The 27,351-nt window shown below is 38.4% G+C and overlaps 1 protein-coding gene and 1 long non-coding RNA gene across 2 annotated transcripts in view; one reads left to right on the top strand and one right to left on the bottom strand.

Annotated features, from left to right (window-relative positions):
- Positions 1 to 27,351, top strand: part of LOC123877484 (octopamine receptor Oamb) — a 101,157-nt gene that overhangs the window by 49,850 nt on the left and 23,956 nt on the right. The gene's annotated exons all lie outside the window — the stretch shown is intronic.
- Positions 1,390 to 18,879, bottom strand: LOC123877488. Its single transcript, XR_006798604.1, has 4 exons — positions 18,862 to 18,879; positions 10,083 to 10,085; positions 1,887 to 1,899; positions 1,390 to 1,439 (listed from the first exon to the last, which is right to left on the bottom strand). It is a non-coding gene; the product is annotated as an uncharacterized LOC123877488 (long non-coding RNA).

Below are 27,351 nucleotides of genomic sequence, written 5' to 3'. Positions count from 1 at the left end.
ACTAATCTATTAACGCTCAAACTACTGGACGGATCGGACTGAAAGACATGCAGATAGCTGTTATGACGTAGACATCCGTTAAGAAAGGATTTTTGAAAATTCAACCCCTAAGGCGGTAAAATAGGGGTTTGGAATTTGGGTAACCCACACGGACGAAGTCGCGGACATAAGCTACTAAAGAGTAGAATAGAAAGATTTTTGTGTTCAAATATTTAGAAGTGCGTTTATTACGAATTGTCAAAAGCATCTACCACAGTTCGAAATGCTTCCAGAAGAATTAGCAAGAAACTCGACGGTTGCTCTTTTCAAATAAATTAAGGCATAGTGGTGAACTATGGTCTTATAAGGAGGAGCTCTCGGGTTTGATTTCCGCCAGACACAATTTGGAAATGTATAATTTTTAGGGTTCCGTAGTTCGTACCCGAAGGGTGCCAACGTACAGGACGCCATTAGCCTCCGCATCCATATGTGCGTCTGTCTGCCATCGGACTGTATCTCATGAACCGTAATAGGTACCTATTAATTATAGTTGAAATTTTCACAAAATGTGTATTTCTATTTTCTGTGCTATTTTTAAAGTTTCAAGTAGAGCTCACCGGGATTTGGGAAATTAGTTTAAAATCGATGGCGAACCGATAATTCTACCGACTGATAAGAAAACAAGTATACATTAAAAATTTATAATACCCCCGACAAGTGAAGGTTACAGTAACTAGAAAAGAGCTGATAACTTTCAAACGGCTGAACCGATTTTCTTGGATTATAGCTAGGAACACTCTCGATCAAGCCACTTTTCAAACAAAAAAAAACTAAATTAAAATCGGTTCATAAGTTTAGGAGCTACGATGCCACAGACAGATACACACGTCAAACTTATAACACCACTCTTTTTGGGTCGGGGGTTAATAAAAACATAAATAATATAAAAACGTGTTATAATAAATTAGTATAGGTACGCAAGTTTTTATGGAATTATGGTTATAAAATGATTTGTGGAAATTGCTTATTAGCTCTTACGAGCTACGAACGGTCTGGAGAATATTAAACGGAGCAAAAGATTAATAGGATTTAGCGCATTACGTATAACTCGACTAAAGCGAAATTTACTTACGAGGGAGCTAAATGAATTAAATGAAAAAAAAACTTCAAAAAAAAATGCTTATTAATTTTCTAATTGGCGACATCAGATTATACCTGATATTATTTAAAACGGGATATCTACGTGATCAAATCAAAAGTGAGGAGACCCGTAAGAAAACTATAAGTACCTCTAAGAGCCTCGATAGCTCAACGGTCAAAGGAGCGGACTGAAAACCGAAAGGTCGTCGGTTCAAACCCCACCCGTTGCACTATTGTCGTACTTATTCCTTGCACAAACTTTACGCTTAATTGGAGGGGAAAGGGGAATATTAGTCAGTATAATAAACTTAGCTAATATTCTTAGGGTGCTCCCTCACCGGGAGCATTCGCGTGTAATGTAACGTTACAGATTTGAGCATTACATCAGTGAAGGAGGAGAACCGAGCATTACAATGCGCACCTTGTAATGATACAAAACGGGCATACATCAGTGAAGGAGGAGAACCGAGCATTACAATGCGCACCTTGTAATGATACAATGTGTATTATCTTGATACAACTTGTAACATCAATGCGCTTCAAAATGCTATGAAATGCTGAAAATGCTCAAAGTCGAATCAATATTACATTACACGCAAATACTCGTCAGTCAGGGAGGTAGAATTGTAATGTAATGCTCAAAGACGAATCTATATATTACATTACACGCGAATGCTCGTCAGTCAGGGAGGTATTAATGTAATGTAATGCTCAAAGACGAATCTATAATGTTACAGTACACGTGAATGCTCCCGGTGAGGGAGCACCCTTAAAAAAAAACTGACCTAGCTCAACGGGTTGCGAAGCTGAAGTGGCAATGGGCCTCAGACAGGGCACAGTTCGAAACACCGCAAAACGTTGGGGTCCCAACTCCCAAGTCCCAAGATGTTGAGAACTCTCAGTTTTCCTTCAAAATGTGCTGATTTAATTGCTTAAAATGCACGTAACTCCAAATCACGTAACACCAACTCTGGGATCGATTCAAGACCCCCCAAGAAGAAGGCGATCCTCTTAACCACTAGGCTATCATTTCCCATACCTCTAACATTTTCTATCACTGTGATCCAGAAAAATGATCAGAGCATCAATCAACGTCATTTCAAATAAATGACAAATGACTCCAGTTAATTTTGTGTCACGGGCTTTTTATTTTTTTTGGGCTTATAAAATAACTGATGGTTAATTTGACACCGATAAGAGATGGACTAGTTTTCATGTGAAAAATCATGTGAAAAACCAATGTCAATTATTTCATAATGTAACACTTGCTATCTTACTTACAGTAGCCTGTGAAAAATCACGAAGCAAAATTCACTAAATAGTATGGAAATTATTAAATTAATCCCGCATTATTTTTTAATTTCGTGCGCTCATTGTGATTGACCCGCAGAGCTAAGACGCCAAAGAGAGTGCGAGCGAGAACCCTCGCATCGCATCCGGCTAGAAAGAGTTCATCTCATATCATTCATTCACAGCTCATATCTAGTTAAATTCATTAATTTTCATGAATTTTCACGCTTACAATAGTTCACTATATTTAGCAAACGAATTCACTTTCTGTGAGAAACCAGCTGTGAAATATCAGCCCTAAATTGAGCTTGATCACAATGTGCAATGAAGTGAGTGCGAAAATTAAAAAATATTTTCGTAATTTACTTGTGAAATCACCGTGACAGTAAAAATAATTTCATCAAATGATAATGATTTACATGTAGCAGTAATGCCCATCTTCATACCTACCGGTGGTATTTATCTTTATCAACCAAACCGATTTTGTTTATTTAGGACAACCATTCTCCGCAAAAAAGAGATTAGTCGAATATCAATACTAATGTGATACTGTTACTCACTGTTACTGATATCGGTATTTAGATACTTTATCGATATTATTGTAACGTTATCGAGGATTTATTGCCTTGCGTGTAACGCGTAGTCGAATTTGATAATATTTTGTAGGTAAATGTACGAGAATGTTTCCAATTTTTATAGAATGTTTTAAAAATACCGATTTGTTTTTTTTTTGCGCTAGGTGAGTTATATTATATTCCTCAATGAAGTTTTTTAGACATATTAATTCACTGTTTTATGTTAGAGGGGGTGCTACCCCAAATCTGTTTCTTGGAAATTAGTACTTAGGCCACTTTTCCTCAAAACCATACTTATTCGGTTTTTATTACTTATCATTCAGTTTTTTGGTATGATTTAATAATATGATTATAGGTAAGTCACCAGTTCTACAATATCAAATTTTGTTATTTTTACCCGATTGCGGCAAAGCCAAAAGGAAGGGTAATGATTTTAGCAGTCTAAGTATGTATGTACGTGACGTATGTTTGTATCCAGATTCTGTGTGTTCCACCGTAGTGCCTAAACTACTGGGCTGATTTTGATGAATGAAGTGTCAATAGATTCGTCGTAAAAGTCCGGGTGACATAGGCTACATTTTATACTAAAAAAAAAAAATTACATAACGGATGTTACATGAAAAAAAGTGGAGGTCGAGTGGGGTCTCAAATGAAAGAGAAGAAAATTCTGACTTCATAAATATAAATGTACTACAACATTAAAATATACCAAGCAACAGAGAAACAATTTTACTATATTTAGCGTTTATTAAGACGATTGCATTCGGGTTTTAGTTTTCAACTTTATCTTGTTGATTGTTAAACTTGACCTTTGTTATTTTTATTCATTTTTAGGGTTCCGTATTTATTACAAACGAGCGAAGAAGCCTCGGAAGCCAAAAATGATTATTAAACATTGTCCTTTATATTCGGCGGGAATGAGAAATTAATTCCTCGCCCAATTAATGTCACTTTTCCTTTTTTATTAAATTGCGGCGGCCGCGCGTTTGTCACGGTTAATTAAAAATACTAGTATATTTCTATAGACTTTAAATTAATTGCTTTGTTGAATTATATTGAGAAATGCAATTAACTTGTACCTAAATGACAAGGTGGTAATATGATAGCTTACAATAGCTTCTCATTCTTCATTTATTCACATACAAGTTAGCCCTTGACTGTAATCTCACCTGGTAGTAAGTGAGGATGCAGTCTAAGATGGAAGCGGGCTAACTTAGAAGGGGAATGGCAGTTTAATTAACCCATACATACCCCTGTAGTTTCAACACGGCATCGTGCCGTAAGGCTAAATCGCTTGGCGGCACATCTGTGTCGGTAGGGTGGTAACTAGCCACAGCCGAAGTCTCCCCGCATACTAGACAAGAGATTTAGAAATTATAAAATTCTAATCCTCTGCCGGGAAACGAACCCGGGACTGATAAGACAGCACTTATCACTGTGCCAGGGAGGTCGTCATTTTGAGAGGAGACTCGTACTCAGTAGTAGGCCGGTGACGGGTTGATCATAATGATAAATGATAATGATGCTAGTAAATTTAAAAAAAAACGGAATGCCCTTTCCGTGAGGAACCTACAAAAACTCGGCGGTTGATCCCTAATCTAGTTACTAGATATCACTACCCATAATATGATAAATGCGAAAGTGTGTTTGTTTGGTTGTTTATTGGTTTGTCCCTCAATCACATCGCAACGGAGCAATGGATCGACGTGCTTTTTTGCATGGATATACTGAAAGGCCTGGAGAGTTTTACTACTAGGCTACTAAGGCTACTTTTTATTCCGGAAAATAGAAGAGTTCCCACGGGATTTTTAAAAACCAAAATTCACGCGGACGAAGTCGTGGCCATCAGCTAGTAAAATATAATTAGATATTCAGCTAAATTACTGAATTAGAAAGATTTATACAACTTTTACAAGTGCTTTTGGATCGTCAAGTGAATCGACCTAACCTAATTTATTTCAATAACGTATTCTCATCGACAATATCGATACCCGATTATCGAGTTTTTACCGAATGATTCTCAAAGCAAAAGCAAAAGTGGAATTTCATAAGACCACTTAATATTTAATTAGACAGACAGATGGAGCTATTATTTATATGGAGTGCCATTCAGCGGCCATTTTCATTATTAAATGGAATCGATATCTCGATGCCTCCTTCGATTATTATTAGTCGGCAAAAGCTTCGCTATCCTTCATGGGGAGCTGCGGTGCATAAAGTTCGTGCCAATGTAAAGACCATACGGCCGACGCAATAATTAGTACTAACAAGAGATGAGCATTGTTGCTGTTTTTAGATTTCCGTATCTCTAGAGAAGAAAGATACCCTTATAGAATCACTTAGTTTTTTTTGATTCTGTATGTCAAGTCACTCAAGAGAATTTAAATCTATTGGGTACTTTCCGTTGACTTAGGATCATGAAACTTGGGAGGTTGCAATGTTTTAAGGTACGAGTCAAAGGGAAAACTCCGTAAACCGTGAATCTGTGGTTACGCCACAAAAAATAGTTAAAAAGTGTTATTTTGAAAGTCGTGCGTGTGCGCGACGGATTGAAATCATTTTACTGTAATAAAATTATTATTTTACATTACAGTGATTTTTCAATTTCCGCACTTCCAATCGTACGGTAACAAACTCACTTTTGCATCACTACTCATTAGGCAACTATATTATTATAAATACGAAAGTTTGTCTGTTTGTCAATCACGCTGCAACAATGCAAAGTATCGGTGTGATCTTTTCCATGGATATCGTCAAGGATCTGACGAGTGACACAGGATACATTTTATTTCGGAGTATCAAATAGTTCTCACAAGATTTTAAAACCTCGTAGACGAAGTCATCAGTTACTTCATAATATTAAGTACTTATAATGTCTTCTCTTATGTGTAGCTCAATGTTCGGGTCAGAATTGATGAGATATTGAAGTAAGTCAAAGTTGGAGATTTTCTTTGATGTCTTTGAGAATAATGTTATTACTTTATTAGTATCTATGACTGTCCGACCGAGCCGCCGCCGGCAATACCTAACTGTATAAAGAATATGGATATAACACAATATTAAAGAAGATTCTTGGGGTTCAATACTGCCGTCCTTTTGCTAAAAAGCGACTAGCCCAAAAAAGTAGTTTTTGAGTCTTCTTTCTTCTTCTTATTTTGCTCTATGGCTTATTAGTTCCACACCAGCACAACGCACTTCGCCAATGTCACGTGAAATGGATGAGTCGCAGAGGCGATAATTAAAAAAAGCAATCAATATTTTGTAGTACAAAGAGTTAAATCGCCGAAAAATTGTAGGAGTTTCGGAAAAGTGATGTTTCTAAAACTGAAAACTTTCACATTTAAAATGGTGCTATATAGCCACAATATTGAATTTTGTTTTTAACCCCCGACCCAAAAAGAGGGGTGTTATAAGTTTGACGTGTGTATCTGTGTATCGGTGTATCTGTGTATCTGTCTGTGGCATCGTAGCTCCTAAACTAATGAACCGATTTTAATTTAGTTTTTTTTGTTTGAAAGGTGGCTTGATCGAGAGTGTTCTTAGCTATAATTCAAGAAAATCGGTTGAGCCGTTTGAAAGTTATCAGCTCTTTTCTAGTTACTGCAACCTTCACTTGTCGGGGGTGTTATAAATTTTTAATTTACACTTGTTTAAAATAAACCCAGTGTCACTCGGGATATCTAACGATACCCCACACATCCATATCTTTTGAGGCATAATATTATGGTGGATTAAAGAAACTCATTTAGCTACTTGAGTTTTTTTAGTACTTAGTTCGTTTTATATAGTTCGTTTTTAAGCAACTTCAAAAAATGAAGGGGTTCTCAATTCGTCGGAACCTTTTTTTTAGCAGAGCAGTTGTGTTTTTAATTTTTTTTAATTACGAATAGAGAGAACCGGACTTTCGTTATTTTATAAAAGCTGAAAGTTTCTTTGCGTATTGCCCCCAACACAGGGAGGAACGCTCAGCCACTATGAAGTTTGTATCATGGTGGCATGGTGGTAATAAAGGTATATGAAATCTTTCGTCAAAGACAGTTTCCCTGTATCTCCTATGGTTTTGGATACCCCATACTGTCCCACTTAAAAAAACACTATGGTTTGCTGAACTAATTTATGTTAAGCATTTATGTTTTATGTAATAGCCGTCAGTGGCCTTCCTTCCTCAAATCCAAATTCACCAAATAATTATATTAAAATCCATAATATTAATATTCATTTAGAACTGTAATCATAAATAGAGTTTGAATTTTGTAGTACTTTAAATTATTACTAGTTAATTAACATTATATTGTATCAATTTCAATACTTAATCCATATTAATATTATATAAATGCGAAAGTGTGTCTGTCTGTCTGTCTGCTATCTTTTCACGGCCCAACAGTGTAACCAGAATCGTCAGAATCCCGGGGACGGCCATAGGCTACTTTTTATCCCGGAAAATCAAAGAGTTCCCGCGGGATTCCTAAAGACCCATCCACTTAACCGATTTGTATGAAATTTAGTATTGAAGTAGCTTGCGTCCCTGTAATCAAAATAGGCAACTTTTTATCCCAGAAAATCAAACAGTTCCCACGGGATCTATAAAAATCTAAATCCACGCGGACGAAGTCGCGGGTATCCTCTAGTATTTTATAATAATATGTATATAGTTTCCTACTTGCAACTGCATTGTTTCCTCGGTCAGAAGTTTCAATAAAGATACCGTACTTACTGGGAAAGCGTAGCAGAAACCGTAGCACTCCGCTACGATACCACGTAGAGGCTAATATTATACAACTAGAGGATGCCCGCGGGTTCGCTCGCGTGGATTTCATTTTTTTAATTCTCTCTTAAAACTCTTCGATTTTTCGGCATAAAAATTAGCCTATGTCGTTCCCCGAAATGTATCCCAAGTCTGTACCAAACATTAAAATCGGTTCAGCGGTTGGGGTGTGAGAACGTAGCAGACAGATAGACAGACAGACACACTTTCGCATTTATAATATTACTAAAGGATGCCCGCGACTTCGCCCGCGTGGATTAAGGGTTTTAAAGATCCCATGGGAACTGTTTGGTTTTCCGGGACAAAAAGTTTCTTATGTCAATTACGGGAACGCAAGCTACCTCGGCAACAAATTTCATACAAATCTGTTAAGCGGATGGGTTTTTGGGAACTCCTTGATTTTTCGGGATAAAAAGTAGCCTATGTGCGTCCCTGGGATTTAAGCTTATAAATTTCGTCAGAATCGGTTAAACTGTTGGGCCGTGAAAAGGTAGCAGACAGACAGATACATTTTCGCATTTATAATATTAGTATGGATTAGTATGGACTTTAATGCAGGTTCCATCCTGAATTGTGTAGGTATAAACTATGGGCCTCATTAGAAAGCACAGAGTCACTCAGCCGACGATGGATAGAGCTAGGTTTGGATTTCATCTAAGTGATTAAATGAAGAGATCCGTAGTTTTCGACATAACTCAACGGCTTGCAAAGTTGACATCGCAAATTGGCCATGCCACATATTTCATGGGCATCGTCTAGTTGATGATAAATGAAAAATTAACGCAGATGTGTCCCCCGCTTTGGTCTCGATTTTAACCGCAACTTTCTTGTACATATTTACTTGAGTTCGCTTTGAAATGAGATCAAAAGGACTGTGTATTATAGACAAGCCTGCGAACATTGCCGACCGTTATTTGTATCTTACTCTTGGAGAGTTTATAATCTTTGTTTTGACCTTTCTGTAAAGCTTTGAACCCACAGCCAAACGAACCTAAGTCACCTTTACCACTAAAGTTGTAATTACATAAAGTTCTATGAAAAGGATTATAAAAATGATTTAGGTTTTTGAAAAATCCCGCGGGAGCTCTTTGCTTTCTGGGGTGAAAAGTTGATGAAATGTCCAAAACTACCTAGTCTAGCTCTTGTACCAAACATATAAGTTAAACGGATGACCCTATGAAAACCCCGTGGGAACTCTTTAATTTTCCGGGATAAAAAGTAACTCTATACCTTTCGTCAAAATCGGTTGAACTGTTGATGTTGGGTTGTGAAAAGCTAGCAGACAGACAGACAGACACACTTTCGCATTTTTAATATTAGAGTATGGAAAGTGTGGATAAGGATAGATAAGGTGAATGAATCAGCGATCCGTTATCATCGCTATACTTAACCCAAAGACTGTCGACAACATAACAATAAATATCTTGTTGAAATACAGGTAAGTCTGTTTAGTCGTTAGGACTGGAGGTTCCGTAGGTTTAAACTGTCTATGACCTTCTTACTCGTGTACCTTAGAAAGATATATTATACATATTATATTATATTATATTATATATTATCATGATCAACCCCTCACCGGCCCACTACTGAGTACAGGTCTCCTCTCAGAATGAGGAAGGATTAGGCCATTCTCCACCACGCTGGGCTAGTGCGAATTGTCAGACTTCACGTACCTTTGAATAACAATATGGAGAACAGGCATGCAGATTTCCTAACGATGTTTTCCTTCCTCATTAAAGCTAGTGATATTTAATTGCTTAAAACGCACATAACTTCGAATAGTTACGGGTGCGTGCCCGGGATCGAACCCCCGACCTCCTAACTAGAAGGTGGACGTCACAACTACTAAGCTATCACGGCTACACATGCTATATTTTACTAATATGTATGTATGTATGGAATGCGAAAGTGAGGACTAAGATTATTAAAAATCTCGTGGAAACACTTTGTAAGTTAGAGATAAAAGTAGCTTGAAAAGATAACACACACGCAGACAGACACTCTTTCGCTTTTAAAATAGTTGTGTGGCTATATTTACAGCCAAATCTGAATACATAACATAATAATGTCGGACAATATTATTTTATAGAATTTCTCCAGTCCACGGAATTCAATAATTAATCCACAGATTGAACTTGGATCATTAAATTTCATAAGGAACCCCAAAACCAGCACGCTACATAAAATTCGGCGTTCAACATTTTTTTTGTATTTCTTAAGTACTGCAAGACCCTTGTTACCTGCCTCATTATAATGATAGAACACTCGGCCCGACCTTTTACGGGTCCGTGCTAGGTACACCATGAATAATTTAATACTAGAACTTTCTCTACATGCTTAGAGGCCAACATCTTAGGGAGGTCACCCACGGTGTTTCGTACCGACCTACTTCCCCCCTTCCAATTTTACTATCGAACCTGTCTGCACCCCTAAATAGTCTATTAAAAGTATGCTCCTGAAAAAAGCTTATATTATTATACAATCGAAGATTATGTAAATGACAAAAAAGCTTGGATTTGACTCGCTCCAGCAATACACGGCGCTGCAATTGCTTGTATACAGTATGGCATATTATTGTAAATTCAATACTTGAAAAGAGCAACCGCCGAGTTTCTTGCTGGTTCTTCTCGGTAGAAACGGCATTCCGAACCAGTGGTAGATTATTTTGACGATTCAAAAGCACTTGTAAAAGTTTAATTGAATAAGAATATTTTGAATTTTGAATAGTCGAAATCCCACAGACCCGTACGAAGCGATTGGCTCTAAATTGATGATTGATTGATTTGTTAAATTGTAGTAAAAGCGGGACGCAGATTCTAATCTTTAATTTCATGGGATTGGAGTCTGAAAAACAAAAAGCGGCCAAGTGCGAATCAGACTCGCGCACCAATGGTTCCGTACTCGGGTATTTGCCAAATACCCGAGTACCTATCTGCCAAATTTCATGATTTTACTTCAACGGGAAGTACCCTATAGGTTTTCTTGACAAATGCGACCGACGGACAGACGAACAAACAGACAACAAAGTGATCCTATAAGGGTTCCGTTCTTCCTTTTGAGGTACGGAACCCTAAAAATTGTCTGGAATAATGTCTCAGAATAACAAGACGTATGGTCGGCCTAGTGTAAGAAATCCTCAAATCAGGCGAGTTAGGCGCTCCTTAACGTTACTTCAGTATAACTTGACCTTTATTGATAAGTGATAACACAATTTTAACGCTCTTTATCTAACATCTTTTTATTCCATTTCAAGTTAGCCCTTGACTGCGATGTTACTTGATGGTAAGTGATGATGCAATCTAAGATGGAATCGGGCTAAGGCCGAGATTACACCTGTGAGTTTTACTCGCGTTTAACGAGTAAGTGGCTTTACGCAATTAATTGGCAATAGGTTTACTTAGGTGAATGTACAGTCAGCAACAAAGTTTATAGGTTTGCACCCCTCCATAGTAATTGCTTGTACTAGCGGGTGCAAACTTAGCTTTGACTGTACTTATTAACCCCCGACCCAAAAGAGGGGTGTTATAAGTTTGACGTGTGTATCTGTGTATCTGTCTGTGGCATCGTACCTCCTAAAGTAATGAACCGGTTTTAATTAAGGTTTTTTTGTTTGAAAAGTGGCTTGATCGAGTGTTCTTAGCTATAATCCAAGAAAATCGGTTCAGCCGTTTGAAAGTTATCTACTCTTTCTTAGTTACTGTAACCTTCACTTATCGGGGGTGTTATAAAAGTTTAATTTACACTTGTGACATTAGTTTGTAGTCGTCAGTTGATCGTATGTGGTATAAGCTACTTAAGTGTGTGGAACTTACAGGTGTATACCCAGTCTTACATGAAAGCGGTAAGCATGGCAGTTTCACTGATCGGTTTCTACGCGGCATCGTACCTGAACGCTAAATCGCTTGGCGGTACGACTTTATCGGTAGAGTGGTAACTAGCCATGCCCAAAGCCTCCCACTAGACAAAGATTAAAATTATCATTGACTACAGGATGCCCACGACTTCGTCCGCGTGGATTTAAGTTTCTAAAGATCCCGTGGGAACTGTTTGATTTTTCGGGATAAAAAGTTGCCTATATCAAATACACCGAGGCAAGCTACCTGAGTACCAAATTTCATACAAATCGGTTAAGCGGATGGGTTTTTGGGAATCTCGTGGGAACTCTTTGATTTTCCGGGATAAAAAGTAGCCCCGGGTTTGGTACAGGGTTAGCTTATGTCCGTCCCCGGGATATAAGCTAACCCTGTACCAAATGTCAGAATCGGTTGAACTGTTGGGCCGTGAAAAGGTAGCAAACGGACAGACAGTATGGAATTAGTAGATTAAAAAAATACCTACTTATTTGATTGTATTAGCGCATGAATCTTATCCATCGTTTATTTTAGCATACTTTCAGCGGGGGGTCCCATAAATCAGGATGAAGGGGGTCTTTAACGCATGACCGAGCGCCCTTTATGAGTTTCAAGTTTAGGGCTGCGAGGCTGCCACTTAATTTATAGTGCCGGAGTATTCTGGTCTTGAAGGTTAATTTGTTTTGGCGTACATATTCCAATATCTAAATATGTAAAAGGATAAAGTGACTGATGGACTGACTAACTGATTAATCTATCAACGCATTCTCAAAAACTGGATTGATCGGGCTGTTTGGCAGATATCTATCACACTAATATTATAAAGGAGAAAGTTTGTATGTGTGTGTGTGTGTGTGTGTGTGTGTATGTTTGTTACTCCTTCACGCAAAAACTACTGGACGGATTGGGCTGAAATTTAGAATGGAGATAGATTATACCCTGGATTAGCACATAGGCTACTTTTTATCCCGGAAAATCAAGGAGTTCCCACGGGAATTTTGAAAAACGTACATCCACGCGAACGAAGTCGCGGGTATCAGCTAGTTATGAATAAACATCCGCAAGACATCCGCTAAAGGATTTTTGAAAATTCGATCTCTAAGGGGGTAAAATAGGAGTGTGAAATTTATGTAGGCCATGTTGATGAAGTCGTGGGCATAAGAATAGAATAGAATAGAAATAAGCATAAGTTATTAATATTCCACGACAAGCATGGACTGCCCACTGCCATCAGCTTGCTAATGGCTTGAGCTATAATATCAGTGACCTTGGTTCTTCTGCGGATCTCCTCATTTATTTATTATATACATATACTAGCTGGTCCCGTGGGTATAGGTTTTTAAAAATCCCGTCAATCCAGGGTATAATCTATCTCCATTCCAAATTTTAACCAAATCCAGTAGTTTTTGCGTGAAACAGTAACAAACATACATCCACCCATACATACAAAATTTCGCGTTTATAATGTAGGAGGATGTATTTCTTAGTTTAATAAGTGTAAATTAAAAATTTATAACACCCCCGACAAGTGAAGGTTACAGTTACTAAGAGCTGATAACTTTCAAACGGCTGAACCGATTTTCTTGGATTATAGCTAAGAACACTCTCGATCAAGCCACCTTTCAAACAAAAAAAAACTTAATTTAAATTAGTTCATTAGTTTAGGAGCTACGATGCCACAGACAGATACACAGATACACACGTCAAACTCATAACACCGCTCTTTTTGGGTCGGAGGTTAAAAATATAAAATCCTTTGTTTGAAAATCCCTTTCAAGTCGGAAACATCACTACAGTTACTGACATGAGCAAGTGTGACAGATGCACTACGGGAATATTTTTGAACCGTTTTGATAAGGAACCCTAATAACATTAACCCTCATTAGTATCTAAATAAAAAATGTCCACAAATCTGAATTATTGAGGGCACAGGGATGTACCCTTCAGGCTTATACAGGGTGTAACCAAAATGCTAGCAAAAACAGCGTTATTATTTTATTATACTACCTTAACACAATTCAATGCCAACAACCATTTGCCTTATACTTGTATTTTTAGTGATTTAGTATTTTTATCCGCATTCTAAAGCGTGCAAAACTCGGGTCAATGCCCCACCTACGACGCGGCATTGACTTCGAGTGACCTATTTACGGAACGTTCGTTAACCTCTAGCGTCAGTCAGATGTTTTATTTGCAATATGTTGTGAACTTTTAAAAAATACCGGATTTGTTACCGGGGGTGTTATAAATTTTTAATTTACACTTGTTGCTAGCGGCTGGTTACACCCTGTATAGGGGGTGAACCTTTTGTGTAACGATGGCAAGAAAAAAGGTCGCCGATACACGCCTGACCTGGTTGTGGCGCTTCGTTACATTCACTGTAAGTAGGTGTGGGGCCTAGATGTTCTGAATTGAAATTGCGTGTCGCACTCCTATGTCTATATTGATATCCCACTAATATTATATCTGTATGTTTGTTTGTCTGTACGTATGGCTGTCAATTTGTCTGTCTGTCTGCTACGTTTTCACGCATTTGTCGTTCAATAATAGCTACTTTTTCTCCCGAAAAAAACAAACAGTTCCCGCAGGATAGCATGCTATCTTTCAAGCATTTATCGTTCAATAACGCCGCAACAGAACTACGGATTGGCATAATTTTTTGCATAGACATAGTCGAGTACTTAAAAAGTTATATAGGCTACTATTTCTTCCAAAAAAACAAACAGTTCCCGCAGGATAGCATACACGTGATAAAATAACAATTAAGCATTGCACCAAAAATACTGTAACAAACCTCAATTATTATTAACACCTTGAGTCACGAGAGCGAAGCCGCGGGCATTAGCTAGTAACGTTTAGGTATATGTATGGATGGATGTGTGTTTGTTACGTACTCTTTCACGCAAAAACTAGTCGACGGATTTGGCTAACGGAATGGGGATAGATTATACCCTGGATCAACACATAGGCTACTTTTCATCCCGGGAAATCAATGAGTTCCCACGGGATTCTAGAAATAACCCAAATCTACCGGACGAAGTCGCGGGCATCAGCTGGTATTTGGTTGGATTTATCGCAACGCTTGTGTAACCAGTGATTCGTAGCATGTAAAACCTAATTAGGAGAGACACTTGCATGTAGCGAAATAATTTCCTTGGGGAGGGCATAATAAATAAAATGAATATCCGAGTAATCCAATGGCCAGAGAGTTGTGATATTATAAGAGCAGCAATTGCCAGGAAAGTGGATTCAATTTAATTGGTAATTTTTTTCACACTTTCACATTCATAATGTGGTTAGTGGCGGGTAGTGACCAGTTGAGAACATAACGCTACTTCGTCCGCGTAGATTTATGTTTTTAAAACCTGCGGGAACTATTGATTTTCCAGGATAAAAAGTAGTTTATGCCGTCCACAGATGCAAGCTATCTGTGTAGCAAAGCTTGTCAAGATCAGTGCGTCAGTTAAGCCATGAGAAGATAACAGACAGACAGACACACACTATAATATTATAGTATGGATTCCAATCTTACGTCTTTTTCATCATTAAACGGGAACGCTTTTCTGACAACGAGTGGCATAGAATCATGGAATTAGTAAATAATAATCCGTTGTACTAGAAACTATCTATCTTCTTTCTTCCTTCTTTCTGGGCTGGTTTCCCCACTTAAACGTTTCCTTCTGTTGTGTGTGCGTTGCCCCTCCCCGCCGAAGTTTTCACTCCAGCCATCCAAGCTCGCTCCAGAAGTCGAGTAGACCGCCCAGGTTGCCGAGGCCTTCATGAAGTGAGGTTGGGGATCCCAAATGGCGCTCGCGTTGTTCTGCCACGCCCACGCACTTAAGGAGCACGTACATCGGTGTTTCATCGACCTCCATGCAGGCCCTGCACAGAGGACTGTCAGTGACACACTAGGAACTATGTACTTATTATTTCTATACATAGAATGGCGACCTCGAGTGACAAGCGGTAGCATTGAAAGACCCCCCAAGATGACATCAAACGAGTCGCAGGGCGCCGCTGGATTCACGCGGCGTCGCCGTGGCGTGTGGAAGCTCTTACAAGAGACTTTTATCGCCAGCAATGGACGTCAACGTTTGCTTCTCCACGGTCTATCTCAATGGTCTAATTTATATAATATATCGCGATATATAAAAGCCTTCCAAAATATAATATTACGTACGGAAATTGGTGATTACGTGGCATCTTTCGGTTTCCTTTGCAGAGTTTGAATTAGGCGTCTATGTACACGAGTACTGAATGTATACGAGTATTTACTTAGATAGGTAGGTAAGATAGGTAGTTACGTTTTCTTATTTCCGTTTTGTTCGACACGCGGTGACGCGATGTCGGAAAGCGCTATATTAGCCATACAAGCTGCCTCAGCCCGGCTTCGTTTGGGGTGAAATTTTAGAGTTCCGTACCTCAAAAGGGAAAACGGAAGACTTATAGGATCACTTTGTTGTCTGTCCGTCCGTCCGTCCGTCCGTCCGTCCGTCGTGTCTGTCAAGAAAACATATTATAGGGTACTTCCCGTTAACCTAGAATCATGAAAGGCAGGTAAGTAGGTCTTATAGCACAAGTACAGGAATAAATATGAAAACCGCGCATTTGTGGTTACATCATTTAAAAAAATATTAAAATATGTTTCAATTTTCAAAGTAAGATAACTATACCAAGTGGGGTATAGTTATCTAATAACATGAAGGGTTCTAATATGAAAGGGCTTTACCTGTACATTCTAAAACAGATTTTTATCTATAATAGTTTTTTGTTAAAAAGTTTTTAGTTAAGTAAAAACTTTGCAAAGATTCAACGCTTGATTAAAAGTTGATTATTGTGGATTTATTTTCATAATACAAAGTTTGTACACTAAGCTGAGCGCTGTAGCAAGTTGGCTCGAGATTGAAACACGTAGGGCGTAATAACACCCCCCGGCGACGCGAAATGGCAGTGTCGGCAATTCCAACTTCGCAGATGGATCAGTTGTACCCACTTGCAAATTTCAGGACCTCTTCACTTGGCCTTGTCTTGTGAACATGTGAATAAAGCCTCCTATACATGACAACCACAAAGCTTACGTCGAAAATTACTCATATCGACCGTGGTGTCTATTCTCTTCGTCTATGGTCTTGGGAAGTCCCGGGTTTGATTCCTGAAGGGGATAAATTAAGGAATTTTTCATCTTTAAATTGTTTCTCATTTGGCAAGTTACACTCTACCGGCAAAGTCGTGCGCCCAAGCGACTTAGCATTCCGGTACGATGCTGCGTAGAAACCGACCAGAAGTATTGGCTACTAACCGATGCCCGCGACTTCGCCCGCGTGGATTTAGGTTTTTCGAAATCCCGTGGGAACTCTTTGATTTTCCGGGATAAAAAGTAGCCTATATGCTAATCCAGGGTATTATCTATCTCCATTAAAACAACCAAATCCGTCTAGTAGTTTTTGCGTGAAGGAGTAAAAAACACACACACACACACATACAAACTTTCGCCTTTATAATATTAGTGTGATTAAGTGTGATACCCCTTCCAAGTTAGCTGACAAGACTGCATCATCACTTACCACCAGGTGAGGTCGCAGTCAAGGGCTAACTTTTAATGGAAAAAGAATTGCCATTTATCATTGTGGGCTCCGTATTTAAGTATTTCCTTACATTTTCCGAGAATCGAGATTCCTTAAAAACGCAGTGCAAAAAACGTAAAAGAAAATCTCCCAGCGTAATCCTTCTTAGAGATTAATGAAGGGGCATTAAAACGATTTCATTATTTAATTGAAAAACTTCAGACAAATGGCCAATAAGATCTGCTCGGACCGTTTAAGGGTAATTAAAGGGGTTAATTCATTTCAAGAAAGCGTATCCCTTGATTAACATCTCTTTTTTTAAAAGGCGTGTTTTTGTTTTACGTGAACTTGTTCTGAAAGGTGCACATTTAACGTTCCGTACCTTAAAATGGAAATACGGAACCCTTATCACTTTGCTGTCTGTCTGTAGGTATATCTGTCTGTCCATATTTACCTCTGAATACTACATAACATATTGTGTATGTATAGTACTTACGCGACAGTTCGAGATGGCAATCGGGCTATGAGGCGGGGGCCGCACACCCGCACGTCACCCGCGCTATCCCGTACGGATAGCGCGAGCGCAGTGCGAATGTGCCGATTGCCATCTCGACCTGTCGCGCACTATAGGTGTAATTCATTTTTGTATCAGCTCACAGCTGATCTCAAAACTGTCCGCGTGGATTTAGATTTTCAAACATTCAGTGGAAACGGTTTTAATTTTTCAGGATAACAAACATACTATAACAAATAAACCAAGGCTCATTCCCACTAGTACAACATTTCACATTCAAATATTATGGCTAGTGATTTTAAAGTTCATAAAGAAGATTCTACTGAGAAGAGTCGGCAAGAAATTATTTTAAAAACGCAAAATGTTACAGGCATAGGGTACATGTAGGCGCCGAATCAGTGGTACGCTTTTGACGATTCAAAAGTACTTTGTAAAAGTTTAATTGAATAAAAATATTGAGAACTAGAGGATGCCCGCGACTTCGTCCGCGTGGATTTAGGATTTTAAAGATGCCGTGGGAACTTTTTGATTTTCCGGGATAAAGTGACTATGTCAATTACAGGGTAGGTACGCAAGACACAAGCTACCGAGGTAACTTACGTCCCTGTAATTGACATTACATATTGTCATACCAAATTTCATACAAATCGGTTGAGCGGATGGGTTTTTAGGAATCCCGCGCGTACTTTGATTTTCGGGGATAAAAAGTAGCCTATGTCCGTCCCCGGGATATAAGCTAACCCTGTACCAAATTTCGTCAGAATCGGTTAAACTGTTGGGCCGTGAAAAGGTAGCAGACAGACAGACAGACACACTTTCACATTTATAATATTAGTATGGATTTTGATTCTTTAAGTAGCGCTAGTGTAAATACTTTAAAAAGCTCGCAATATAGCGCAGACTCCGCGCCAGTCGTCGCAATTGCCTCAAGAATTCCTCGGATGTCTGTGATTTCAGCGCGCACTGACCAGAATCTCAACGAGATTCACACACACGGACCGTGCGTTTATAGAAATATAAATAATTTATTTAGTTAATATTATATTTGCTTAGAGGTAATACATTTATAAAATATGCTCCTGAAAAAAGCATATTATACAATTTAAAGATTATGTAAATGATAAAAGAGCGTGGATTTGACCTGCAGCTCGCTCCAGCAATGCGCATGACTTCATATACCTACTTTAAAAAAAATTACTAGCCGATACCCGCCACTTCGCCTGCGTGGATTTAGGTTTTTCGAAATCCCGTGGGAACTCTTTGATTTTCCGGTATAAAAAGTAGCCTTTGTGCTAATCCAGGATATTATCTATCTCCATTCAATTTCAGCCAAATCCGTCTAGTAGTTTTTGCGTGAAGGAGTAACAAACATACACACACACACACACACATACACACAAACTTTCGTCTTTATAATTTTAGTGTGATAAATATGTTCGTGAACAAACAATTAGTATTTTCAATTTAAAAGTAATATAACTATACCAAGGGGGGTGTCAATGAAAGGATTTTACCTGTATGTACATTCTAAAACAGATTTATTTTTATTTTTATGCATAAATAGTTTTTGATTTGTCGTGCAAAATGTCGAAAAGAATACCCGAGTATGGAACCCTCGGTGCGCGAGTCTGACTTGTCAATTTTTTTATGTTAACTCAAAATGCTGTAAGTAGCTAAGATCTTCTTTAAGAAGCTAAGAATTTCAAGGATAAATACATGCATATCACAAAATGTTTTACGCATTACGCTTGACATCCGCATGCCCCGTGTTTTCGGAATGCGGAATTTTCTCACAACAAGCTGCGAAGTTATTTGAACAGATGAAAGCGTCGTTTTTCTATCCGAGCCTTATCTTGTACAACATTGTGTAAGTATGTGTGAATAACAAGGATTCATTTAATTTTAGTAGTAACTAGCTAAATATGGAAGAAACCGGCCAAGTGCGAGTCAGACTCGCGCACCGAGGGTTCCGTACTCGGGTATTTTTCCGACATTTTGGACGATAAATCGAAAACTATTATGCATAAAAATAAATAAAAATCTGTTTTAGAATGTACAAGTAAAGCATTTTCATATGATACTCCACTTGGTAGCTATTATACTAACTATTATAGATAAAAATCTGTTTTAGAATGTACAGGTAAAGCCCTTTCATATTAGAACCCTTCATGTTATTAGATAACTATACCCCACTTGGTATAGTTATCTTACTTTGAAAATTGAGGCACATTTAAATTTTTTTTTGTGACGTAACCACAAAGACTGTTTTCGGATTAGTTACTTTACTTGAGCTATAAGACCTACTTGCCTACCAAATTTCATGGTTCCAGTTCAACGGCAAGTACCCTATAGGTTTTCTTGACAGAGACTGACAGAGGGACAGACACACAGATAGACAACAAAGCGAATCTTAAGGGTCCCGTTTTTCCTTTTGAAGTGGGGAACCCTAAAAATCTGACCTGGCATACACCGCATTGAGTGGTACAGAACCCGAGGTGCTATGATATTTGTGATCAAAACTCGAAGGCTAAATTACAACAGCAGTCAAAAGTTACACCTAGTCAATACGTGTGACGTCATCAAGAAGACGTCAACGGATGAAAAAATAATAAGCCTTCGGTGTATTGATGCCGAGCTTTCATGCGCTCGTGTTAAGGCTTTATATTCATACTAGAGGATGCCCGCGACTTCGTCCGCGTGGATTTAGGTTTTTAAAGATCCCATGGATGGGACCTGTTTGATTTTCCGGTATGAAAAGTTGCCTACTTCGTATACAGGGACGCAAGCTACTTCGGTACCTTTCACACAAATGGGTTAAATGGATTGGTCTTTAGGAATCCCGGAACTCTTTCTTTTGAGTTATAATTTTCTGGTACAAATAAAAAATAAATAAATAACTTGTTTTTTTTTTTTTTTAGGAAAATATTACAATAAAACTTAAAGCTAGCCTTATATTATTCTATACAAATCATGCCCGCGTGGAATGGTGCCAAGAATACTGGCTGCATTTCCGCGCTGGACAGCCAGGCTGATCCGTTGCGCAAAATATGAGTCAGCCCTTTTGTCACCCGATGAGGCTATTAAACGCGGTGAAATGTCTCGTAATTTTTTTTTAAATAAATAACTTCGAAAAGTTAGAAATGCATCTCCGAGACTGGACCCCAGACGGCAATGACCTACCCACTACGATATCTCAAAGTTTGTTTTATTTACGGATCCCTAAAAATCATGATAAAGCTTACATAGTAAAACATTTCTTTTTAATTTATACATATACTAGCGCTTTTGCAATCAACCTGCTAAAAGTGATGATGCTAAGATAGAGCGCGCTTGCCCAGAAGATGGCCAATCACTCTTGACTTGACAAAAACGATGCTGGAAAGGAGTTCCATATCCTAACGGATCGAAGTAGAAACGAGGAGGCAAATCACTTTAAATACGTGTTTGTGGAATTTTGACTACATACGAGTGCAGACCTTGTGTAAAACTCGGGTCAATGCCCCATCTAAGACGCGGCATTGACTTCGAGTGACCTATTTATGGAACGTTGGTTGCCCTCAAGTGTCAGTCAGATGTTTTACTTGCGATATATTGTGAACTTGTGTAAATAAAGGTTTTTTTATTTTTCTGTCGTCGTTTTTTTTAGTGGTATCTTATCAATTATCACCAGTACTATCACCTGTCTTCGTTTTTTTCACAAAAGATAAACGCAAATTAAAGATGCAAAACATCGGAGTGCATCCGCATATGTGGACGCATGTATGCAGATAGCATGTGCATGTTTATGCTAAGCGTCGCGAGTTGGAACGGTTCCAGCGTGTAACGGGAACGGGTATACCAGTACGTTACTCACGCGATACGGCAGTATCAGTGCATTTGCTGTTGTGATTTATGTGCGCCATTTAGATACACGGGCGACTGCATTGACCCATATTAATAGCACATTGCAAGAACTACCTTGCTGCTGTTCTCTTAAGACTGGTCAAAAAAACGGAATGTAATATTTTTAGGGTCCAAAGGTGCTAAATTGGTGACCTCATACTGAAAACCGCAGTGTTGGAAGACCTCCCCACTAAATTAACACATGATATCAAACGTATAGATCGTGGCATGTGGAACTTTTTATAATAGATCTATGTCCAGCATTGGACGTCTATCGATTGCTAATAATGATGATAAAAGACGCAAAAACATCAAAGTGCATCCGCATATGTGGACGCATGTATGCAGATAGCATGTGCATGTTTATGCTAAGCGTCGTGAGTTGGAACGGTTCCAGCGTGTAACGGGAACGGGTATGCGAGTACGTTACTCACGCGATACGGCAGTATCAGTGCATTTGTTGTGATTTATGTGCGCCGTTTAGACACAGTAACGTGCTGGGCGACTGCCTTGACCTGTAATAGCACATTGTAAGAGCTACCTTCCTGTTGTCCTACACGACTACCCAAAAAATCCGGTCAAGTGCGAGTCGGCTTCGCACATGAAAGGTTTCGTACCTTCGTATAAGATATGACATTACCTATGTACTATTTTAATTATTTTTTTTAATTTTCCGGGCGGCCATTTTTGTTGTTATAGCGGCAAAAGAAACTTACCCTGTGAAAATATCAACTCAACTTATTACAGTTCGTGATATACAGCTCGCCGACAGAGAGAGGGACGGATAGACGGAAGGACGGAAAGCGGAGGCTGTACAGGGTCCCGTCGGCACCCGAGATACGGAATACGGAATACGGAACTCTAAACAAGGGTGTAAGATGTAGGAAGTGTTTTCAATGTACTGCAAATAAAACATCTGACTGACGCTAGAGGGCAACAAACGTTGCGTAGATATGTAGGTAACGCAGAGCCGCGTCGTAGGTGGAGCATTGACCCCGAGTTTTGCACGCAATACATTGCGGGTTTGAAAAATATTAAATTACTTAAACTACAAGTATAAGACAAATTGTTAATTGTATTGGATTGTGTTTAGGTAGTATAATAATAGCGCTCAGTGTTTGCTAGCATTCTATACTGACGGTGTTCAAAATCTCCTCAGTAATTAACCTAAATGGAACCCATTTCCATTTATTTATACTCCTATCTCCTATTTAAATTATGAATGGACTTTGCAATGGCATTTTCAATTCAAAAAAGGATGTGTTTTGGAAAATATATGCTTATTAATAACGGTAGGTGGCGCTGCCAGCGATTATTCAAATCGCGGGGCGCGCATGGATAATATACAGGGTGGTTCAGTTTATTTATTTATTCACCATTGAAGCCGGAGAAAATTAAAGTTGTATTCAGCATAGGAATGTATATTTCGGCTGGTTTTTGTTATGAAAATATACCGAAGCAAGCGTTTTGTATGGCGTGAAATAAGGAAGAAAAGATTTTTTTTATATTTCTCTCAACTTTTCTCATTTGTATGTATGTGTGCCTGTTTCTGCATTCTTTTTCTACATCGGGTTTATACCAAAAACTTTCTTTAATTGTTAAGACCTTAAATCAGCGATTTTCAGAATTTTCTTTCCCTTGTGCTGTGAGATTGCTTCTTACTAAAATTCAAGGTCAACAAGAAGTAAATATAGGCATAAATGTCCGTATTTTTTGAATGTGTTGACTTAGAAGCTTAGTTTTTTTTACAATTCTAAAAGACTGTAGAACTAACTATATATTTGTTTTAATTTCAACTTTATACTTTCCTGAAAAAAAGCATACAGACATCTCGATATGCAGACACACAGACAAACAAATCCTCTAAAGCTTCCTTTGTTCTTTTGAGGTAAAGAAACATATGTAAGTATATTTGCCTACTCAGTATGCCTTTTCAGTCATACTTTTAAAATTATTTTAAGTTAAGATGATTTTCAGTTTAATGCATTTGAAATCCGCAATATCATGATACATCCAGCTTATTAAAATATAAAATTACTTTTAGTATATTTTCCTACTGAGCTATTATTGTATCGGAATACCTAATATTCCGACATCATTAAAATTAACAAGGTTCCACGGTAAAATATGAGCATATTGTAACGTTAGCTATTATTTTATTTAAATCCAACCCCATAAATATTTGCGGATATTAGGTATATCTTAATAAAACATCCTGTATTTAGATATCTTCTCGATTCCACGGGAAAATAAATAGTCACTCGTATACATTTATTTTATTCATGCATATTCATAATATGCTCAGAATTTTGGATGTAACAATCGATTTACACGTCTAAGAGTAGACATAATCTCTCTCTTTCGATACTGTTTTGTTATTAGCTGATATAGATTAATCATCATCATCATCTCAACCCATCGCCGGCCCACTACTGAGCACGTTTCTTCTATTCTATTCGAAGGCCTTAGGCCTTAGTCCTCCAGGCAGTCCAAGAGCGGATTGGCAGACTTCATACACCTTTGAGAAAATTATGGAGAACACTCATGCATGCACGTTTTCTCAAGATTTTTTTCTTCACCGTTAAAGCAAGTAATATAAAATTCAAACTCCCGAACCGACCTCCGGATAGGAGGCTGAAGTTTTTACTTTTAGTTAATTTTTTTGGCAGATCAATAGTATTTTTTTTAATAACGAGTGTACCTAAGTATGTAATTATCAAACATCGGTTTTGAGAAATTGCAAAGCCCCTCTGAAAAGGATTACGTCCTTAAAGCTCATTATTAATCGTTTCATTTTAATATCAAACTCAAACAGACGGATAATTGGTGGTCGAATTTGACCTCTTTCTTCCGTCTCTTATCACCAATATATTCCGATTATAACGGTTAAACGATAATAATTTTTTTCTTAGTGAATTAATGAACAATAAAATCAATTTATTGATATGTAATTTATTAGGTAAGTATATATGCAACATTATTATTTTGTGTCAAAAAACTGGCTAATTGCGAGTTGAATACGCATACAAAGGCTTCTTTCCTTATCTGTGATTCCGTACCATCGTACGACGTGTAAAAGACAAGAGGATGCCCACGACTTCGTCCGCGTGGATTTAGAGTTTTATAGATCCCGTGGGTACTGTTTGATTTTTCGGGATAAAAGTTGCCTATTTCAATTACAGGTACGCAAGCTACTTCGGTACCAAATCTCATACAAATCGGTTAAGTGGATGGGTCTTTAGGAATTCCGCGGGAACTCTTTGATTTTCCGGGATAAATTAGCCTACGAGTATGTCCGTCCCCGGGATATAAGCTAACCCTGTACCCGTCAGAATCGGTTACACTGTTGGGCCGTGAAAAGGTAGCAGACGATGTAGCAAAAGGAGAGAGAGAGAGTGTCCATTCACTAAGCATTTAAGCCAAAACGGTCAAACACTGTTTGAGGTAGCAATGTAAAAGTTTCAAAGAGCCGGTATCGGCGCAATCGGAGCGTGGTGTCCATTCGGCGGCGTTAATTGAAAAACGAATGGCGGCCGCTAACTGGGCTTCCCACCTACCCATTATGTGTGCTACCGACCCTGCGTAATACCTATAACATTACTAGGTGAAGCCCGCGACTTCGTTGCGCGCGATTTAGGTTTTCGAAAATCCCGTAGGAACTCTGATTTTCCGGGATGAAACGTAGGTACTCGTATCTCACTCTGCAAATCTTTAACAGCTATAAGGGTCGATAGCGGACTTCGTCTGTGATGGCGTTTGCTGGCGCGCGTGCTGTGCTTGTTTGGAGTGTTTTTTTTTGTTAAGAGTGGATGGTTTTTGTGTTAGTTGGTGTTTTTTGGTGGTGGAACTGACTGGGAAGCGCTCTAAAGGGGCGCCGCGTGTATGTCGGCGGGCGCCGGCGCAGACGGAGTCCATACTTGTATAGATTCAATAACTTGAAAATAACTACAAACTTGTCATTGGCTAATCAGAGTAAAGCCAGAATTAAAGAAAAAAAAAGGGTCGATAGCTGTTAAAGATTTGTAGAGTGAGACGTTATGGTGCAATATGTCGGAAAAAATCCCCATATACGGAATTCTCAGTGCGCGAGTCTGACTCGCACTTGGCCGGTTTTTGTTAACTACAAACATCAACAAAGAAAATTTTACTATAGTTAGCCAAATTGAAATTTTGTAGGGGAAAGGTGCTACCTATTTGCAGCTTTTCACACACGGTTTTATTTCAGCTGCCTCGGGCTAAAAACAGAACTGTGTGTAAATAAGCCACTAATACTTTTTGTTCGACTTTTCTTCTTTCGACGAAGCATCGAGCTTGTAAAGGACTTTGAAATAAGAGCATCGTATTTGGAGACTAGTATTTTTTAATTTTGAGGCTAAAAAGATTTAAGTAAGTATAAAAAATAGGCGAATTTTCATTTTTGCAAAAATTATCGAAATTCTGTACTTCCGGACTCGTACGAATTGATTTACTTTCTTGTTTTTAATACGCATTGCTAGAATATGGAACGCCCTTCCGTTGTTCAACTACCAATACTTAGTATTGATACCCTTAAAAGGAGAGTAAACGCAACACTGAGCTTTCAAGACCCGGAACTCAATATTGGTAGTCCAGTAAATAAATAGCCATAATCAGGTAGTCGGTGAAACATAGTATAAGAAAGTAGCCCTAGAGCATTTCCCATGTAAATACCTCTGTAGAGTCTGTACACAGAGTAGAGTGGAAGCGATGGCTAACACTCAATCACATGCAGTGTTCCTCGCTTCGGTATTGCACTATGCCGGGATTGGATCCAACCCAAGCGAGCGGAAACTAATAAAAAGGTTTTATTCAAATGTAGGGAAGCTAAACTTCTCTATAGGTAAAACTAAAAATCTATGAGTATTTATCCAACTGCGGTGAAGCGCAAAAGGAGGGTTATGTGTTTGATTTGTATGTATGTAGATATGTACGAGTTTGTCCGGTCCTTTGTAACTATCTACGACTTATCCGATTTGGATAAGTCGAAACGCATTTGCACTGCGCTGCTTGAAACCATGTATGAACTACAATATCCATACAGACTCATATGAGCTATGAGTATATTTGACAAGCCGCGCTGCGTTGCGTTAGTGCGTTGGGACCTTTAGATTCGTTTGGATGGCACCGGTGCCAGAGTTACTGGGTAGGAACATAAAATTCTTTGAAAACTCATAATGGCTGCTCCATATTCCTGTGTTTAGGAGATTTACATACCTACTGTACAAAATCCAACCTTTCAGCATCGTTCCGGAGCAAGAAATACACGAATTAGTATAGAGAGCTAAAAGTAAAGAAAGCTTCTCTCGTTTTTTATTCATTATAGGCACAAGCTTGACCACAATCACACCTGATAGAAAGTGATGATATAGAAAGAAAGAAAGAAAGAAAATTAGTTTATTCATCTTGTGTGTGCATCAACAAGTAAAGACAAACTTAGGTTAGTAATGGGATTTTAATAAGTACTTAATAATAACTAATTCTTGCACCCACATGGCACAAGATGAAAATGTTGTAATGTATGGCCTAACGTTGAACGTGTTTACCTAGATGAGCCTATTCACTCATGTTTAGATACTCGGATTATAATTGGTAGGAAACACAAATCACGGAAGAGTGTTCCAAAAGATTAGCCATGTGTATGAGGAATTCAAATTCAAAATATTTTTATTCAATTAAACTTTTACAAGTGCTTTTGAATTGTCAAAATGATCTACCACTGGTTCGGAATGCCGTTCCTACCGAGAAGAACCAGCAAGAAACTCGGCGGTTGCTC

Source organism: Maniola jurtina, chromosome 24 (assembly GCF_905333055.1).
Source record: "Maniola jurtina chromosome 24, ilManJurt1.1, whole genome shotgun sequence".
In the NCBI taxonomy this organism is placed as follows: Eukaryota; Metazoa; Arthropoda; class Insecta; order Lepidoptera; family Nymphalidae; genus Maniola; species Maniola jurtina.
The sequence above is the reverse complement of the archived record's forward strand: the minus strand, read 5'-3'. Positions and strand labels throughout refer to the sequence as shown.